The sequence below is a fragment of the Palaemon carinicauda genome, chromosome 2, assembly GCF_036898095.1.
Source record: "Palaemon carinicauda isolate YSFRI2023 chromosome 2, ASM3689809v2, whole genome shotgun sequence".
In the NCBI taxonomy this organism is placed as follows: Eukaryota; Metazoa; Arthropoda; class Malacostraca; order Decapoda; family Palaemonidae; genus Palaemon; species Palaemon carinicauda.
In genome coordinates this window covers 202,374,886-202,396,437 of record NC_090726.1, presented here as the reverse complement: position 1 = coordinate 202,396,437, position 21,552 = coordinate 202,374,886, and the positions used below count along the sequence as shown (strand labels likewise).

At 33.7% G+C, this 21,552-nt stretch overlaps 1 long non-coding RNA gene across 1 annotated transcript; it reads right to left on the bottom strand.

Moving 5' to 3' along the window:
* Positions 1-12,436: 12,436 nt before the first annotated feature.
* Positions 12,437-20,837, bottom strand: LOC137629695 (uncharacterized). Its single transcript, XR_011041582.1, has 3 exons — positions 20,747-20,837; positions 19,090-19,188; positions 12,437-16,417 (listed from the first exon to the last, which is right to left on the bottom strand). It is a non-coding gene; the product is annotated as an uncharacterized lncRNA (long non-coding RNA).
* Between the last annotated feature and the right edge of the window lie 715 nt (positions 20,838-21,552).

The window sequence follows — 21,552 nt, the reverse complement described above, 5'->3', positions numbered from 1 at the left end:
GTAGTTGATTTTGCTGGGGTGTTTGCCTCATGAAGTTCTGCAATACAAGTCCCTGAGCCTCTACAATTTTGTTCATGTTTGCCATGTGTGCTTTCATCTTCATGAACATTTCTAAAAAATTGCTTTTGTGGGGCTCTTGTGGTGGAAGAGAAGGTGTCGATGTGCTTGCTGACCTGGAGGGTTGTTCATTTTCGGCAGGGCTCTGGATCCATGCTTGCTGCCTTTTTGTTCCCTTTATATGGGTAAGCTTGCACCCCTCCTTAAAACATTCTCTTTTCTGCACTGAATTTCTACAGAGCCCAGGATGATAGCTGGGGCAGTTCCTACCTAGGGTGCATCCCCTCTCATCTCTAAAACCATGACTCACATATTTTTGGCATGGTTTAGGGTGGCCATAGCTGCAGCCCTTCCCACTTGTACCATATTTGCAGTATCCTCGTCTGTAGTACCTACATACACGTTGGGGGGGGGGGGGGGGCTGTGGTAGATGGACGGGGTTCAGTCATGCTGGGTGGGTGGGATTGTACATTTTCTTGGTTGGCTACTGCAGTACTTACAGGTGTATTGGTGTCCCTAGAATGTGTTGGGCCAGGCTGCTCCTGTGACCATTGAGGTAGACAGGTCCAGGTTCTCTGGGGTGTCACCCAGGGTCATGGCTCCATGTTGCCGGGGTGGTGGGGTCTGGGAGAACATGGCATCAGCTGTACCCTTATGGTTCTCTTGCAGGTTTGATTGTAATAAAGTCCCCCTGGAGCTTGCCTGCTCATCTATTGCCTTTTGTGCTTCCTGTGCTACATTTTCCCAATCTTCATCTAGATACTTGGACACACAACACTTCTCACAGGTATATTTCCTGGTGGTTTTCAGGAGACACATTAGGTTGTATAAGGGCAATTTTGAACAGTAGTAGTGAATTCATTCCTTACACTCACCACACTGGATGGAGTGTGTCATGTCATCACCCAAGCTACAGGCAGCACAGGTAATCACATGGTCTGTGTTGGAATCCTGGCTTTTGTTTACTCTGGCAGCCACCATAGATTACAAGTACACAAACGCACTACGGTAACCACTGTTCTGCACAATGAACCTTCCAAGATAGATTCTACAATTCACGGAGCGACGAGCGACACGTCTTCACCTCACGACGTACAGACAGTTGCTATACATATTACTCATATAATGTTACCTAGTCTACGACGTACATAGTTGCTTGTTAATTACTTCTCTTGTATTGAGCTTACCGGTATTAACTTTCCTCGCTGGGCTATTTTCCCTGATGGAGCCCTCGGGCTTATAGCATCCCACTTTTCCAACTAGGGTTGTACTTTAGCAAGTGAACGATAATAATAATAATAATAATAATAATAATAATCATTATTATTACTTTTATGATAATGTAGGAAGCTTTTTGGTTAGTAGACTAACAAAGTCAAGTTGTTATGGAAGGATAGGTTGAATATTTTGATGCTGCTGCATGGGTTATCCAATGAAAACAATCTTTATATTCAGTGGGCTGTTAAAACCATGTGTTTAAAGTGTGTCATTTTAGTCACACTCTTTAACTATAGTAGATTATTCATTGGATAAATATAAATGTTAACAATGAGTAGCTGTAGGTTCAATGGATTTAATTATAGATGTCCCTTGTTTTTTACTGGAACAGGCTTATGGCTTGATGTAGGATAGATTCGCAAAAGGATTAATGTTAAGGTTAGGCAAGAGATACTAATCCATAGAAAACAAGCTTGTTGCATATGCAGATGATGCTACTCTTTGCATCAATTCCATCCCCTGAATGTAGATCTGGGGTTAGTGAATCCATAGTTCAACCATGCAATGATGCTGAACAGCTTTACATCTTAGGATGTATTTCTTTGGATTTGGACAGTAAATGTGTAGGGGATCAACGTATAGGTTTTGAGAGTTTTATTGTAAAGATGATTGGAGTAATTCTGTGGTTAGATGAAAATTTGAAACTACTTCGATTTAGGACTTTATTTGGGGTATTTTTTGAGCAGATGTCTCACAGGATTGTAAATACAGTTCCAGTAGGCCCTGCTGCTTCCTCCGGTGCCTTAGATGACCGCGGAGGTAGCAGCAGTAGGGGATTCAGCGTTATGAAGCTTCGTCAGTGGTGGATAACGGGGGAGGGTGGGCTGTGGCACCCTAGCAGTACAAGCTGAACTCGGTTGAGTCCCTTGTCAGGCTGGGAGGAACGTAGAGAGGAGAGGTTCCCTTTTTTGTTTCATTTGTTTGATGTCGGCTACCCCCCAAAATTGGGGGAAGTGCCTTGGTATATGTATGAATGTATTTGTTGAGCAGGAACAGTACCAGCCAAACTCGGCTGAATCCCTCGTCAGGCTGAGAGGAACGTAGAGAGGAAATGTCCCCTTTTTTTATTTGTTTGATGTCAGCTATCCCCCAAAATTGGGGGAAGTGCCTTGGTAAATAGATAGATTTGTTGAGTGGTTCATGCAAATGATTACTTTATTGGAATAAGAGGGCAATTTATGCTATAGATCTCTAGCTGTATTAGTGTCCAGATGATTTTGTGTAGAAAAAATAACCATTCATATGTCAAACTGATATCTATATTTAATTTTCACAGGATGAAAGAACCCATGGCAAGAAGAGAGGAATTCTTCAAGAAAAATAGAGATTTCTGGACCCTCTACAACTTATGCTGTCGACAAGCCGAATCTTCAATTTCCTTTTAAAAGTCTTATATGTAGAAATATTTCTTGTTCTTGACCAAATTTATTTAGATTAGTTCAATCTTGAATCATTCATACAAGAATTGAATTTCCACTCCGAAGATTTACTTTTGACCAATCATATTTTAATCTTAAAATTTGATTAATTTCTTTAAGCCTTATCAAGTCCTATCTAAGTACTTCATATGGTTAAAAATTTTCAAAATTGGTTTTTATGGCATAAACATTTGAAGTATTTTCCTTTTTAAGCACTGAAAGAATTTAAAGTTTTGATATTTAAGCTTCTCTGTAATTTAAGACCATCTGAATATTCCTACGAAGTCTCTCAAGTTAAATTAGCCTTAGAGGAAGGAAATAGTTTTAGGTTTTAAGGTTGTTCAAACCTAAAAGGAACAAGATTCATATAAGCTACAGTATTTGAAAGTAATTATTTTTTATAATAAGGTTAGTAATTGACTTTGCAGAAAGGTGTGAAATAATTTAAAACCTTGATTAGTCATGAAAATTAATTTGATCACTAAAGGTATTCTCTAAACATGTCCTGTGAAGCAGGAAAACACGTTATGCTTAGGGACTTTAAGAAAATATCCTATAAAGATCATTGAAATTATTCCCTCATTAGATTTTTTTATCGATTTAAGGTCTAGAGTTTTCTCTAGAACAGAAATGTCAAACCAGGCCGGCGGGCTAAATATGGCCCTGAAGATGACTAGATTTTTCAACTAGCTATAATTGTTATAACTGAGAAAATGTAAATAAACTGTTAAAATGAACCAAAATGTATTTTTGGTAAAGTACGATGACCTGCATAAAACTTTTAATCTCAGTCTTGTCAATAGATAATTACCAAATTTTTGATGGTCCTCGAGACCAGTCAAGTGCATAATTGGCCTCGAAAGAATTTGAGTTTGACATTCCTGTCCTGGAGTGTTAAGTCAATGACTAATATATGTGAATTTATGTAACTATTTTAAGCAAGTTATCGATACGTGTGACTGCTGGGTTATTAGCTTTGTTTTCCACGCTCTAACATCTAAAACCTATTATATGCATTGTTTAAAATTCTTTGAACTGTAACTTCATACCATTCCTCAACTATTCGTCTGCTTTCGTACCTCATCCCCTTTAGACTTGGTTAATAGTTTATCTTAAAGTTTAAATGTATCCTCTTGCATTTTGAAATTAAGCTTATTTCTTTAATATTTCATTATCATTCTATTCGATAACTTTTAGTTGCCCTAACTTATGACTGGAGAGTTCGTGATGTCGAAGTTGGTCCCCATGTTGAAAGTCATTCAAATTAGGCTAAAATCTTACTGAATTTCATCTTATACTATCTACCCCTATACTGTAGTACAAGCATTGATACCATAGCTATTTTTATTTAAATGCTAAAGAGAATCTTGTCGAATCCATCTATTTGATTCATTAAGAAATTGATTAAGTTTCTGCATGAATATTTGTCTTCAGTGTTTTTCTTTAATAATTTTTACAGCTTAAACTATAACATTAAGATTGAGATAGTTCTTATTTTGATAAGTTTTGAAATGCAATGCCAGAAGCCAGTGAGAATTAAAGTAAAGTGGTTTAAAATTTTCATAGCAATTTTGAAATTCTGTCTACATATACTGTAGTATCTGATAAAGATTCTCTCTTTCTCTCTCTCTCTCTCTCTCTCTCTCTCTCTCTCTCTCTCTCTCTCTCTCTCTCTCTCTCTCTCTCTCTAACATTCAGGTTTTCAGTAAGTTCCCGTTCTGTTGAAGAAAAAATTGATGTAATGTATTTTAATTTCAATAAAGTTAAGACGTCCTTTTTTATCCCTCATTCTCCACTTATTTTCTTAAATTTTACTTTCAATAGAAATGATTAGATTTCTAAAAGAAAAATCCTCTGTGGAACATTACAGCAGTCACACGTCAGATCCTTGTTCAAAGTAGCTGAGAAATGTGTCCTAAACTTGATGTTTTTGGAGTTGTTAGTTTTGGATAGTAAGCCTTAGAATGACTTCACTGTTTTGCTCAAAAATAACTGATTGTAAGCAATGTATTCATGCCTATATTACTTGTAATGACCTTATGTAATTTGCTTCACATCACTAATTACATAATGTAGGTCAAATAACTTGATGGAAAGACATAAGGAAGATTAAAGCTTCAGTTTTGTTATCTGGGAATAAATTGTTAAAGACTTCAGTTTTCAAAAGGTTTGAAGTTAGGACTGATATATAAATTAATGGTAGAGTTATAAGTTAAGAGAATGGGTAGATAAGAATTAAGAAATAATATTAGATTATTTATAGATTCTTAAGGATAGTTGTTGGATTTAAGGTCTAGGAAAGAATGTATGTTAGAACTATTTGTTAAAAAATCTCAAAGAACTTATTGATTGGAAGATTTAAGGAAAGAGTTGCTATAAAACTAGAAATAAAAGGTTCAGTTGTTTTGAAGGAATACATAAGAAAAAATGTCATGGCGTCAATGAAGTATGACAGAAGGTAAAGTACAGAAATTTATTAGTTTAAATTAAAACAATTAAGACAGGTTTATAGGTAAAACATTTGATCATGATTAATTTTATTATTAAATGGGACTCCATATGAATTTTAGGAAAGAAAGTGCAGATGTTCATCAGGTCAGGATTTTAAGATGAAAAGTTCAGGGACCAGTTTTAAGGAATTTGTATTTACAAATGACTTTGAATAATTTGTGCTTTCATAACGAAAGTAATAGTGATTGACGTAGGTATAGCTTTTAATGAGACTCAAGGGGATTGTTTATACGAGTAGATCCATTTTAGAAAGGCAGTCTAGTTAAGACATACCTCTTGGTAGTCTTTGATAAAGATTTAGAGGAATTATTTCATTGATAAAATATTTTAAATTTAAATTGAGGAAATATTTAGGAAATAACTTAAATTTCATCTTATTGGAGAGGGTAGCTTCCAGATTGTTTCCTTAGGTGGACAATATTCATAAACTTTAATGACTGCACGAAATTTTCAAGTTGTTTGAAGGAAGAGTTCAATAAGATCTTTAAGCATACGAAGTGAGGGGATGAGTTTATATCTTGCTAGTTTGAAGTATGTCACTATTAGGTAACTTCTAAAAACATTGGTGCTTGAAGCATTAGGGATTATTTCCCTTGTGGTAGAAACCAAATCATGCAGACATTGCTTAGAATCAACATGATCAGAATTGTTTTCATTTGCACTTTCAGTTGTCATTCTAAGATGGTTTAGATTCAAGGAAAATAAGTCAGGCAAGTGGTCTTTATAGGGCTATTGTACTCTTATATATATAGTAAAGTTGTATTTAAAGTTTGAATAATATTTCAACTTATCAGTAATCTTTTTATATTGTGATTTTATTGTCTTCTTATGCATTGCTTCTGTTTATATATTGCTTCCTGTATCTTCTATTTATGCATTATTGCTGTATCTTCAATTTATGCATTACCATTTCTATCCATACGTTATTACTGTATCTTCTAGTCATACATTACTACTCCATCTTCTAGTCATACATTACTACTGTATCTTTTGTTTATGAATTTCTACTGTATTATGTTATTTTGAACTGAAAATACAGCTATTTTAACTATGAAAACCGCAGAAAAGACATTAGCCATGTAAAGTGCAAGAGATATGTAATTGGAAAGTAAAATACATTATGGAAGACATAAAAAATACATAAAAAAAACATCCATGGCTTAGCCTTGAATGCCTCAAGATGTCTTCTATAATGTATTTTACTTTACCATTACAAATCTCTTGCACTTTACATGGATAATGTCTTTTCTGCGGTTTTCATTGTTAAAACAGCTGTATTTTCACTTCAAAATTACAAGATACAGTAGCAATTTATAAACAAAGACACAGTAGTAATGTATGAATAGAATATACAGTAGTAATGTATGAATAGAATATACAGTAGTAATGTATGAATAGAATATATAGTTGTAATGTATGAATAGAAGATTCAGTAATAGTGTATAAAATAGAAGTTACAGTAGTTATGTTTAGGAGAGCAGGAAAACTTTGACCAAATTTGTTGCAATGTATATAAATATGAAACTAAAGATGTGAATAAAAGAAATAAAAACTTATATAAAATTTATTTATTTTCATTACATCCATAATATAAAGAAATATATTGGAAAAAAATATAAAAATTTCAGTAACATGGTGTTCTCCTTAATCTAACGTTCATATGACTGAGTGTTCTCCCCAGTCGTCCCCCTCCCTCTTCTGGTACCAGTAAAATGCCTGCATTCTCTCTCTCCTCTGAAAGACCAGAGACCCCATGAAGTATAAACCTTGCTTTTAACTATGATAAACCACAAGTGTTCATTTATAAGACTGGTTTATTCCCTTCCAATGGACAGAGCTCGTTCACTCTTGCACTGGTGATATGAGAGAAATATATACTGTCTCTTGGTATGGAAGTATTATCAAAATGAAGACTATGCACTATGGTGTTCATGTTTAGTCCAATTCTCAAAGTATATTCAATCCTGACAACTCTAGTCATATGATGATAATTCATAGCCTCAAATTTAGTTACTTTTACTCTGGGTTTAAGCATTGTCGACTGAGTCGACTATTATTCTGTGGTAAAATTAAGTTTATAAATTATGAAATAAGAAAAACCAATAAGTTTCGATCAAGATTTTTATTGTAGAAGATTGCTTGCCATACATAGCACAGGTTTCAATACACTCAATAGCAATATTAAGTATAAATATGAATACACTACAAAGTCAAAGACAAACAATATCAAATTCTTTAATCCCGTTTTCTATCAACAAACTCAACCAGTGACAATGTCATAGAAAACGAACATTTTAGATCCCATAACATGGGATACTAAAGTATTTTGTTATCTTTGATTTTTATGAGCATTGGAATGAGTTTGAAGTAGAGATTTGAGATTACAAGTGTCATGATTGTGTAAATTAGTTTAAGTTTCCAATAAAAAAAGAGAAGGAAATGGAAAGCCCACCAAGGCCCGCCCCTTCCCACCTGGTAACAAAAGACTAATTAGGCATTTTCTTTTTAAACAGTCACCAGGCCCTTGAATGCTTTCCATTTCCTTCTCTTTTGAAATGTTTTATTGAAAATCTTACAGACATTAATGCAATGATTGTGAGTTAAATATGCCAAGAATATTATGTCTTTTCAAGATAATGTTATAGTATTCTAGTTAGTTAATACTTTAGATTTTAATGAAAATAGCAAGTCATAAATAGAAACTTAGGAAATTTCAAATTATTACATTTTAGATTGTAAACAGAGCAAGGGGATATCTTTTCAAATCTAAATTTTCATTTAGAAACTATCATTAAATGAAAAAATGGGTGGGAGTGAAAACCTCACCAGTCTTATAGTGGAATTCCACCGCAATCAATTACTCCAGAAACCTTTTGCTCTCTCAAAAGCAGACAGGAACCACAACTGCCCAAAGGCATCTCTCATCCGTCCCATTTCATGTGCAGGATTGAGTCGGGTAAAGGAGAAGACACGTGCAAACCACTGCCCTGACTATCCTTACTACTCCTCCTAGCAGATAGGCAGATCGGACCGAAGTACACATTAACCTTGCACGTGGACCACAAAAGTCATTTCAGTTCCATGTGTAACACATTCTCAAATAAGACCCCTTTTGAAAGGTACGTGGAGAAAGTCTAATTTAAGATTTTCTTAAAAGCTAAACAACCCTTAACCTAACAGTAAGCCTACCCACAAAGCTGATCAACCCTAAAACTAACAGTAGGCCTACCTAAAAAGCTGAACCACCCTTGAACTAACAGTACGCCTACCTACAAAGCTGAACAACCCGTAAACTAACAGTAGGCCTACCTAAAAAGCTGAACCACCCTTGAACTAACAGTAGGCCTACCTACAAAGCTGAACAACCCGTAAACTAACAGTAGGCCTACCTGCAAAGCTGATCAACCCTTAAACTAACAGTAGGCCTACCTATAAAGCTGAACAACCCTTAAACTACCAGTAGGCCTACCTACAAAGCTGAACAACCCGTAAACTAACAGTAGGCCTACCTACAAAGCTGATCAACCCTTAAACTGACAGTAAACCTACCTACAAAGCTGATCAACCCTTAAACTAACAGTAGGCCTACCTACAAAGCTGATCAACCCTTAAACTAACAGTAGGCCTGCCTACAAAGCTGAACAACCCTTAAACTACCAGTAGGCCTACCTACAAAGCTGAACAACCCTTAAACTACCAGTAGGCCTACCTAAAAAGCTGAAAAAACCTTAAACTAACACTAGCCCTGCGTACATAGCTGAACCACCCTTAAACTAACAGTAGATCTACCTACAAAGCTGACCAACACTTAATCTAACAGTAGGCCTACCTACTAAACTGTTGCTAATGACCAAATATACATTTTACCTTAATGTCATATTGCATAGTATTTATTCCTATAATACAGGCACACATAATAATCGAAAATCAGGCCTAGTTGATGAAAATTAGTCTATAGTATGACACACACACATGATGCCCAGCCTGAATACATTTTATTGATATTACATGCTCTTGAACATCTTTTATTAAACCATAAACTATGGACAAGCTTAAGGAGATTTTAAGTTATTCGGAATCATCCTCTTTTATATGAATACTTAAGTCAGTCTACCTTCAACGAAATATCTTTGGCATTGTAAACTTCGTATTTACGATCTTAATAGTCGATAGATTTTTTAATAAATTTGGAAAATTACCGTAGTTATATTAAATTGTATTTTGTGAACTAAAAATATTTTGAATTTGAGTCTAATTATCAGAAATTCATCATGAAATTAATGTCCAAGTTAAAACTTGGGAAACTGAATTATATTAGGCCATTATATGGTTTGAAACGGTTATTAGCAATGTTAAAAACATCTATAGGTATGATAATAATAATTTAACTGTTAAATTCTTCGTAATAGTGGACGATCTCCAGTTAATCTAGATGTAGCCCAACTGGTTGGCTTCTAACCAAATTATCTGCATTTGGACTATCATAAATAGTGAAGATAACAAATTTGATTTGAAAAGAATTAATCCCAGACTTACGAAGTGTTTATATTGCAATAGGACGGAACTAATGGCTTTACTCTTTCATCAAATATTAATTCCATTTATTAAAAGAACTTTATGAAAAATAGGATTTATAAAGTATCTTATTCATTAGGTATCATTTGTAAATTTCATTGCTTAAGGTAAAAGCACAAGCCTGAAATTTGTCCCTTAGAAACTAATTATATCAAAAACCTTAAGCTTGTCCTTAATATTAATAAAGAATATTTTTATATTTGCATATCTAATACTCACCACCTCGCCTATCGCCTCATCTTAATGTGGCCACGTAAAAAGTTAATATATTAAAAGATTCCTAAAATAACTTAATATAATTTTGGCAATCTATAGATAAAAGCGATTAGGATATATCAATCTGGTAAAGTGAGCTACTGATTAAGCTACTATTGAAAGAAAGCTTTAGATTTAATCTTTAAAGAATTAATGCAAAAAAAAACAAGTGAAATTACTTTAGATTGATTGATGGGTGAATTTGCTTTTCATATATGCATTAAATTACTCATTACAAAAATCTTAGAAATCTACGATTCAAGTATGAAATGAGTTTAGGCATAATAATTATTTAAATCATTCTCAAAACCCTTTGATTTGAGACTCCCGTTCGGCCAATTATGCAAGGAAACTAATATTGTCCTTCGTGAAATAAAATATTTTTTTTAGAGCTGCCTACTAAACAAAGTTTACTCTAATCTCAGTATCTAACTTTCTATAAAAATAAATTTAGATTAACCCTTTTACCCCCAGGCTATTTGGAAATTTCCAACCCTTAACCTCCAAGGGGTTATTTTTTCCCTAGCACATTTTGCTGTATATTTTTTTTTTAATTGCTCTAACAGCCCTAATTTTTGTCATAGAGAGGTCAGGTTGGTCTCATTCTCTTGGAAAATGCCTGAATTTTCTCAAAAAATTATCAAAAATATGAAAAAAGAATTTTTATAGCATTTTTTTGCAAGGACGTACCGGTAAGTCCATAGGGGGTAAAGAGATGAGTTTTGTGAAACGTACCAGTACGTCCTTTGGGGGTAAAAGGGTTAAAATTTTTTGGTGTCAACCTGAGGAATAGACACTTGCTAACCTTGATTTGACCCGAGAAAAACTAATTTAAATGTCTCACTAAGATAACCTTTACACAGATCTATTAAAATCAGTACGCAATCAAACCAATTTTTCACTAAAGACACCACTAGTAAGAAACTATAATTCCTCTCTATAGACTACAGTAGATCCTCCTCGTAACACTTACACCAGACATCATCCAACCATTCGTTCATTGCTCGTTACAAATTTACTGATGTACAAGGAATGCATTGTCCTGCATCAATTAGTTCCTAAATTTAATCCCAAGGTTTAATTTTAAGTGGTAGAGCAGCAACATAAGTAGTGCACTCTCTGAGCTTAATGTCGTGAACCAACGATCAAAATTACATTTATAAAACTTTTGCGTTGTTCCATAGTGACAAACTGGCCTTTTGCTTGTCCCCTCAAGTTACTTAAGAGATTACGCTAATATTTACATTGAAATTAATGCAAAGGCGGACATTTGAAAAGTGTATTGTACTCTATTATGAGAAAACTACAATTTCTCTTAAATAATCTTTACTGTATTACTGTACCGAATTATGTATTAACTAAATCTAAAGCAATCAACTGAAATTCAAAACTTTCCCACCAAATCAGTAAAGGTTTTCTGTACTTCGCATCGATATGAAAATGTTGAAACGCTCAACCTAACTCGAAAAGTTGCAAGTTTCGAATACAGATTTAGTGGCTAATTTGTATGTAATCGAAACGCTGGGTACATGAAATATCAAGACATTAAAATCTCTAAAAACTTATTTTGCAGGATTTTTCTTATAGTACTTATATATTGTGATAAAGTACTTTGAAAATTAATGTACTAACTTCTAATTTTAGATTACCTTAAGTTACTAAACATTTACTCACCATAGACTTAAGTTAACTAAAGATTTAAACAGTTTAATCAACAGTTTATGACGTTAATATTAATTATATTAGCATTTAAACGTAAGGGACTTTAGCATAAGTAGATCGGACTTTATCAAGCTTTCAGTTAATCTAACAGTTTTTGGCTTTAGTTGTCTAGAAATATTAGTGTAGAAATTATGAGCTTGTTACATGTGAGCAACTTAAATTGTGCATTCAAATCTTAAGTGTCATTAAAATTAAAAGAAATTGGCGAGTTATATAGTTTATTACAATATAACACTAATGCACTGACTTGATGTTTTGTACAAGCTTCAGAGGCTTATCAGATTATGTCTAACATTTATGAATTATAAAGTTTCCTTGCACAAAAAAAAAAAAAAAAAAAAAAAAAAAAAAAAAAAGTATAACTTTGGAGCAGGTATTTTGTAAATTACTACACAAGATACATACATTCCTGTACATCAGTATCAAAGTACGTATGCAAAATCTAACCTCAAAATGTCAAACTTCAGTTTGGATCCTTTGCCTAATCCTGCATAAATTTTAAAAATACTTAACCAAGAGCACATCAAACTAAATAGAATTGAAGCCAAATAATTTAATCCGGTATAAACATTCCCTAAACCAGGTTACCTAATCCTGAATTACACAAATAAGGACTTCAATAATTCCTTAATTCCCCTAATCAACATTGGCAGTAACTCCCCACTAACAACTAAAGCTATACCAACAACAATATATTCAAGAATGTATTACACATTTCTTCTAAAATGACTTACAGCAGTTCTTTGTCCCTTCTTTATGTCGTGAACAGAAACAGTAGGAATCAGATATCTTGGGACATTTATAGTCCCAGCTGGACCCCTTTTCAGAGAGCTCGGGTATCTCAGTGTAATGGAAAGCACTGGATCGCAAGACTTACAAAGTCAACACTTTTTTAAAGAAAGTTATCTCAAACTTTAAAACTAAATTAATCTTTCCAATCTTATTATTTTCATTGACAGATAAAACTGAAAAATTTAGCAATACAGTTACTAATTTCACATTAACATAGAAAACTCACACATTCTTGGACAATTTAAATCACTATCTTGACAAAAAGTTTTTCATAACTCAATTTACACAATACATGACAAATTTGATCTAGTTTGAAATAAATTACAGTGTATGCACAATAGAAACCTGTTCAATTTGACATTACAATCTCCTACAATTCAAGATTAAAATTTTGAAAATTTTTAAACTAGATTTAAAAAATATTTAAAAGCACGAAATACCAATATCTAAAATCATTTGAGGCTTTAAAGATCCTTTAACCTGACTGAATTATTAATCATGACTAGAATTGACAAGTCAGAATCTACCCTGACAAGATTTCAAGGAAATCAAATTAGACTAAACATGTTCACCATGACACAAAATCTAGCATTTTGACAATACAACATAACCAAGTTAACAATATTATTCTCTCATTAAACCAGCAAAAGAATGAACGAGTTCCGTACATGGGAAGTTCATAAACAGCCTAAATGAACAGTGGTTCTAGTCAAAAGCAAGATATATACATCATGGGCCCTCTGGCCTTTCAGTGGTGAGGAACATGGCAAGTACTGATACCAGAAGAGGGAGGGGGCCAAATGGGGAGGGAGGCTCAGTCATATGAACGTTCCCTTTATTTTTTTTTAAAAATCTTTCCAAATTGGGAGGGGGAAGGATCAAGGAGTGGGAATGGGAGTTCTGAAACTTTAGCTATGTATTACAAGGAACAATCTGATTTAAAAAAAATCGAAGTTAATTTCAAGGTATGTTCATGTAGCTTAAGATAAGATGAGGAATTTCACTAATATTAGCCAAAGCCCTACCATTTCACACACTCACATACTAGCCCTCCCACTTTCTAGCTCTACTAGCCATTTCACACACTCACATACTAGCCTTCCCACTTTCTAGCTCTAATAGCCTTATCACACCAAAGCCTTCCTAGCCCTTTCACACCAAAGCCCTCTTATCCATTTCACACCAAAGCCCTCCTAGCCATTTCACACCAAAGTCTTCCTAGCCATTTCACACCAAAGCCCTACTAGCCATTTCACACCAAAGCTCCCCTAGTCATTTCGCACCAAAGCTCCCCTAGTCATTTCACACCAAAGTCCTCCTAACCATTTCACACCAAAACTCTCCTAACCATTTCACACCAAAACTCTCCTAAGCATTTCACACCAAAGCCCTCCTAGCCATTGCACACCAAAGCCCTCATAGCCATTTCACACCAAAGCCCTCATAGCCATTTCATACCAAAGCCCTCATAGCCATTTCACACCAAAGCCTTCCTCGCTATTTCACACCGAAGTCCTCCTAGTCATTTCACATGAAATCTAACCATCTCGTCTGTCAATGATCACCTAAATCTATTCACTATTCTGTATTATCCAGCAATGTTCAAGTCCTACTTTAATTCTTAGTATTTAAATCTATACCAATCAACAAATCAGCCTTTCGACCTTCCCAAAAGCACAAAGTTTTAAAACCATCTTTCCTAAACTTAAATTTAAGCTTCTCTAACAATATCTAATTAAAATATGAAAAACATGTACAATAACCTTTCCTTTACCTATATTATATAACTTTTTATTTCAAAGTATACTCCTAGAATCTTCTATAAACTACTCTAGTTACTAACTTATATATTTTGAGAGAGAGAGAGAGAGAGAGAGAGAGAGAGAGAGAGAGAGAGAGAGAGAGAGAGAGAGAGAGAGATTTAACATGGGGAGGATGGACATTTAATTAAATACTGAATCTTACAAATTTAAGAATAAAAGATGGATAAGTTTTTATACAAATTACGGACGTTAAAATATTTACTCTAGATTTTTAAAAATAGGACCAATAGTGTATTGTTTAGATTGCTTCAAATCCATTTGTTAGTTATTACCCTTTATAAAATCTAAAACGCGATGTGGGGGATCAACTATCCAAGATATACTATTGAAACTAGAAAGGGTTTTGTGTTAAGGAACCTTAAGCTTATAGGACAGAAAGAAAAATTGGAAGGCTAAACACGAACACACCTTGAAATAAGCATTTGAAGCAGCTCAATTTAAATGCCCCAAAAATTTATAAATTATGTCTCCTTAAAAACAAAAACCTTATTTCCATCAACTGGAAGTTTAGGCACCAGATAATTTAGTGATTTTATATAAGCTATTCATTCTTAATACAATAACACTACAGTTTGAAATTTTCCCAACTAATTTACGAATATGTTCCCATATCCTGAACTTTAAAAAGAATCTAGATTACAAACTAAAAACTGTTTCGATACTCATAAAGGTTTTCCCAATCTTACTAGAAATACTTAATTCATGAAAGTCAAAATTGACAAATATAAAACCTTAGGAAAATTTTGCTTCTAGGATCTCATGATTTGAATGTCCAACCCCCTTAGATTAAATAAATAAAGATCTCGATATCACTAGACTAAAAATTTAACTGAAATAGCCCAGTCTTCAAATGCAGCAGCCCAGCCTCTACCTGAAAAAGCCCCGCCTCTAAATGAAACAGCCCAGCCTCTACCTGAAACAGCCCAGCCTCTACCTGAAACAGCCCAGCCTCTACCTGAAACAGCCCAGCCTCTAAATGAAACAGCCCAGCCTCTACCTGAAACAGCCCAGCCTCTACCTGAAACAGCCCACCTTCTATCTGAAACAGCCCACCCTCTATCTGAAAAAGCCCTCTCTCTACCTGAAAGAACTCCTACCTGACTATTCTAGCCTCTACGTGAAAGTACTACCTGAAATAATAAATCCTTGAAATATCCCAGTCTCTACATAAATAGTCTGCCCTCTACCGGAAAAAACACATACCTTAAATGACTCCTACTTGAAATAGCCCCCGCTCTACATGGAATAACTCCTACTTGAAATAGCCCCCGCTCTACCTGAAATAACTCCTACTTGAAATAGCCCCCGCTCTACCTGAAATAACTCCTACTTGAAATAGCCCCCGCTCTACCTGAAATAACTCCTACTTGAAATAGCCCCCGCTCTACCTGAAATAACTCCTACTTGAAATAGCCCCCGCTCTACCTGAAATAACTCCTACTTGAAATAGCCCCCGCTCTACCTGAAATAACTCCTACTTGAAATATCCCAGCCTCTACCTGGTAGAACTCCTGTTATACACCCTCTACCTGAAATGACTCCTACCTGAAATAACTCTTACCTGAAATTTCGCTCTAAAAACTTCAGGTTAGCTTACACAAGATTGCAAACTTAGCTATTGACATGGTTTTTAAAAAGGCCTAAATTGATTCATAACTAAATTTAAGTCATCAACTATTCATTAAAGCAATTTTGAATGGGAATTCAATGTATTAAAGTTAAATTTATGGAACTAAAATAGAAAGAATTTAAGAAAATTACTCAGCTAACAATATAACTGAGCCCATTGTTCAAGATTTAATACTTAAATCATCATTGTAAAAAGCTTAATTAAATTTGGGCATTCCTACAAATGCCCAAAAAGGTGTTCATCTTCTCCCACTGAAGAACTTTACCAGGAGAGTCGACTGATCCAGGATTGTCCTTGATTTGTATCATCCTTTTGGTTAAATTGTTATAAACATCAAAGCAGAAGGCCACATTAACCTGAAAGACAAAAGTGTTAATAGGAACTCTCAGAAAATTACTAATCAAGATTTTTAAAGAACAAATTTAGTACGTTTTTTAGTAATTTCTAAGCAATATTATATGTTTAATAAATCAGTTCAATCAAAAACCAATTAGGATATCTTATGCTCCCAAAGTAGGATATTTTAAGCCCCAAAAGTAGGATATTTTAAGCCCCAAAAGTAGGATATTTTAAGCCCCCAAAAGTAGAATATTTTATGCCCCAAAAGTAGGATATTTTAGGCCCCCAAAAGTAGGATATTTTAGGCCCCCAAAAGTAGGATATTTTAGGCCCCCAAAAGTAGGATATTTTAGGCCCCCAAAAGTAGGATATTTTAGGCCCCCAAAAGTAGGATATTTTAGGCCCCCAAAAGTAGGATATTTTAGGCCCCCAAAAGTAGGATATTTTAGGCCCCCAAAAGTAGGATATTTTAAGCCCCCAAAAGTAGGATATTTTAGGCCCCCAAAAGTAGGATATTTTAAGCCCCCAAAAGTTGGATATTCTAAGCCCCCAAAAGTAGGATATTTTAAGTCTCCAAAAGTAGGATATTTTAAGTCTCCAAAAGTAAGACATTTTAAGTCACCAAAAGTAGGACATTTTAAGTCTCCAAAAGCAAGATATTTAAGATATTTTAAGCCCCAAATGTTGGATATTTTAAGCCCCCAAATGTTGGATATTTTAAGCCCCCAAAAGTAGGATATTTTAAGTCTCCAAAAGTAGGACATTTTAAGTCTCCAAAAGCAAGATATTTAAGATATTTTAAGCCCCAAATGTTGGATATTTTAAGCCCCCAAATGTTGGATATTTTAACCCCCAAAAGTAGGATATTTTAAGTCTCCAAAAGTAGGACATTTTAAGTCTCCAAAAGCAAGATATTTAAGATATTTTAAGCCCCAAAAGTTGGATATTTTAAGCTCCCAAAAGTAGGATATTTTAAGCCCCAAAAGTAGGATATTTTAAGTCTCCAAAAGTAGGACATTTTAAGTCACCAAAAGTAGGACATTTTAAGTCTCCAAAAGCAAGATATTTAAGATATTTTAAGCCCCAAAAGTTGGATATTTTAAGCCCCCAAAAGTAGGATATTTTAAGTCTCCAAAAGTAGGGCATTTTAAGTCTCCAAAAGCAAGATATTTAAGATATTTTAAGCCCCAAAAGTTGGATATTTTAAGCTCCCAAAAGTAGGATATTTTAAGTCTCCAAAAGTAGGACATTTTAAGTCTCCAAAAGCAAGATATTTAAGATATTTTAAGCCCCAAATGTTGGATATTTTAAGCCCCCAAATGTTGGATATTTTAACCCCCAAAAGTAGGATATTTTAAGTCTCCAAAAGTAGGACATTTTAAGTCTCCAAAAGCAAGATATTTAAGATATTTTAAGCCCCAAAAGTTGGATATTTTAAGCTCCCAAAAGTAGGATATTTTAAGCCCCAAAAGTAGGATATTTTAAGTCTCCAAAAGTAGGACATTTTAAGTCACCAAAAGTAGGACATTTTAAGTCTCCAAAAGCAAGATATTTAAGATATTTTAAGCCCCAAAAGTTGGATATTTTAAGCCCCCAAAAGTAGGATATTTTAAGTCTCCAAAAGTAGGGCATTTTAAGTCTCCAAAAGCAAGATATTTAAGATATTTTAAGCCCCAAAAGTTGCATATTTTAAGCCCCCAAAAGTAGGATATTTTAAGTCTCCAAAAGTAGGACATTTTAAGTCTCCAAAAGCAAGATATTTAAGATATTTTAAGCCCCAAAAGTTGGATATTTAAGCCTCTAAAAGTAGGATATTTTAGGCCCCAAAAGAAGGATATTTTAAGCCCCCAAAAGCAAGATATTCCAAGCTCCAAAATGATTAGGATGACTTAAGCAACAAAAACTATGATATTCTATATTTTTTGATATTTTGGTGAAGAAATTAGAATAATACAGGACCAAAAGGAATCTAGGATACCTTAAGAACTAATAAAATGTCCTAGAGTTCCTATGTCAAGTTTTCAACAGTAAATTCTCAAAAATATGAGTAGAAAATCCTTTGCTAAAAAATTAAACTAAGTTGAATTAGCATCTGCAGTGCATCACACACAGCGCACTGATATCACTGCTCACTTACGATAACAATTCAACTTAACCGATGTGTAGCTTCCCACATACACTAACCTGAACACTTTTTGCAAAAAAAAAAAAAAAAAAAAATTGATAAAATTGATTTGATTTTTTCTTATCTAAATGTTTATCTAAAAGTAGCTGACTTATTTCACACCTAAACAGAGGTATAGAACTAAACTAAAATAGGCTATTTGAGTTTAAAACCATTTATTTTAATTACAATAATAAAAATAAACATGAATTTAATCTAAGCTTTCTAACTAACGGGATTTACGAAAAAGAAAAATCATTCAGAAAAAAAAAAAAAAAACGATGTATGAATGTTTGTTCGTATACAGTTTGAGTGAATCCTAAAAAAAAATATTCTCATACAATAGGAAAACATATCCAGAAATACGAAATCTTCAATATCGGATATTTACTCAGTCTATAGTTTAACAATCCATCTCTGTCTTCGTGTAACTTCACCCCAGTACTAAATGGCAAAAAATCTAACCTAGTTTCTAAAAAGCAAACGGAGTTAACAGTATCAGATAACTGAAGATGTCATACTTACTTCGGCTCATGCAGAAGACAGGAGGCAATTTCTCAACTTGGGGAACAACAGCGTCTGGCTGCTCGTCATTTGATTGCCTATTATGCCATACCAAGCAAACTGGAACACAAATGTAGAAAGAATTGAAAAGGACATTTCAACAGATTTTTTTGCTTTTGCCTATTATCATTATTATTATTATTATTATCATCATTTAGTAGCCAAGCTACAACCCTAGTTGGAAAAGCAAGATGCTATAAGCCCAGGGGCTCCAATAGGGAAAAATAGCCCAGTGAGGAAAGGAAATAAGGAAATAAATATGTGATGGAAACAAATTAACAATAAATCATTCTAAAAAAAGTAACAACGTCAAAACAGATATGTCATATATGAACTATTAACAACGTCAAAACAGATATGTCTTATATAAACTATTAACGTCAAAACAGATATGTCATATATAAACTATTAACAACGTCAAAACAGATATGTCATATATAAACTATTAACAACGTCAAAACAGATATGTCATATATAAACTATTAACAACGTCAAAACAGATATGTCGTATATAAACTATTAACAACGTCAAAACAGATATGTCTTATATAAACTATTAACGATGTCAAAACAGATATGTCGTATATAAACTATTAACAACGTCAAAACAGATATGTCTTATATAAACTATTAACAACGTCAAAACAGATATGTCTTATATAAACTATTAACGACGTCAAAACAGATATGTCGTATATAAACTATTAACGACGTCAAAACAGATATGTCGTATATAAACTATTAACAACGTCAAAACAGATATGTCTTATATAAACTATTAACAACGTCAAAACAGATATGTCTTATATAAACTATTAACAACGTCAAAACAGATATGTCGTATATAAACTATTAACAACGTCAAAACAGATATGTCTTATATAAACTATTAACAACGTCAAAACAGATATGTCGTATATAAACTATTAACGACGTCAAAACAGATATGTCATATATAAACTATCAACAACGCCAAAACAGATATGTCATATATAAACTATTAACAACTTCAAAAACAAATATGTCATATATAAACTATAAAAAGACTCATTGCACTCAACTAATTTCTCCTAAAATTATTTTGCCAAAAAAAAAGTAAAGCTAAGTTTTGTTGACCAAAAAAAGTAGGTGACTATTATTTAATGTCTAAATGGAAATCTCGAATTAATCTATAATTGCATTTAAATCTTTCTCATGACCTTAGATGTCAGGATGCCTGAAAACTTTAAATCAATCAATCTACAAAAAAATGCATTGATTTAATCAAATCTTGGTAACTACGGGAATTAATCAAAAGACATGAATTAAAACAAATTCATGATAGTTTGACCAACACAGCTTAAGTGAATCCTATGAGGCCTTATCACTCCAGTTTCAAATTAAGAACAAAAACTCTCACTGAAAGAAAAACAAATTTCTAAAAAACACCAAGATCTTAGATATCTGCTATTTACGCAACATAATCTAATATTGTTCTGTACGTGATTGAGGAACTTCATACCAGCACTAAATGCCCCAAATCTGACCTGTCTTCTAAAAAGCATAGAACCTAAAAACAATTTCACTATTCAAGCGAAGTTTACATAATCAGTTCATCTTTGATGGCGTCATACTTAACTTCAAACAGAAGACAGAGGATTCAAGATCTTGCAATTTCTTGTTGCATCACAGCCTTTGTGTCCTCTTTCAGTCCTCAGTGTCACAAGTAATTACTTAAAGACTCTTTCCAAACTCAAGACACTTATTACTAGTTGACTATCCAATGTCAACAGCTGAGTTTACTAAAATGCATAAAAAAACTAGTTACAAGATATCCATGATAGCCCTAACAAATACAAGAGGTTTATTTGTTGAACAAGTCAAAATTCATTGGTTGTATTAATCAAATTTTCAAAAAACACCACACAAACTACTGGCCACAAATGAGGGGGTACTAGTACACAGGAACATACCGTCTGAAGGGGCTTTGCCTTACTTTACTAGTTAAAGTTTAAGTAAAATTTCACAAATAAAGATTGTTATACCACAGTATAATAGTTATAGTTATAGACTGTGACTGCAGAAGTGGGTTCATACTTCATAACATGTATCCCTGGAGTGAACGAATTGGAGGAACAAAAAAAAGACGTCAAGTAAGCCTATCTGGGAAAAAAAACTACGATTGACTGCAACAGCTTTATGGTGGGATATGTGTTTCATACTTCTAAGCAAATCTAGTAACGTTAGGTGGCCCTGGGATTACTAAAGAAATTGATATATCATGCTATATAAAGCCAATGCGTGGCTGCAAGACTTGTTAAACTCATCCCTGCAGTAATTCATGTGACATTTTGAGAAGTTTTGTGAAAATATCGTTGCACAATATCCATATTCATATTTTGGGTATTATCGTACGTTTCAATAAATGACTTTGGTTTTATGATT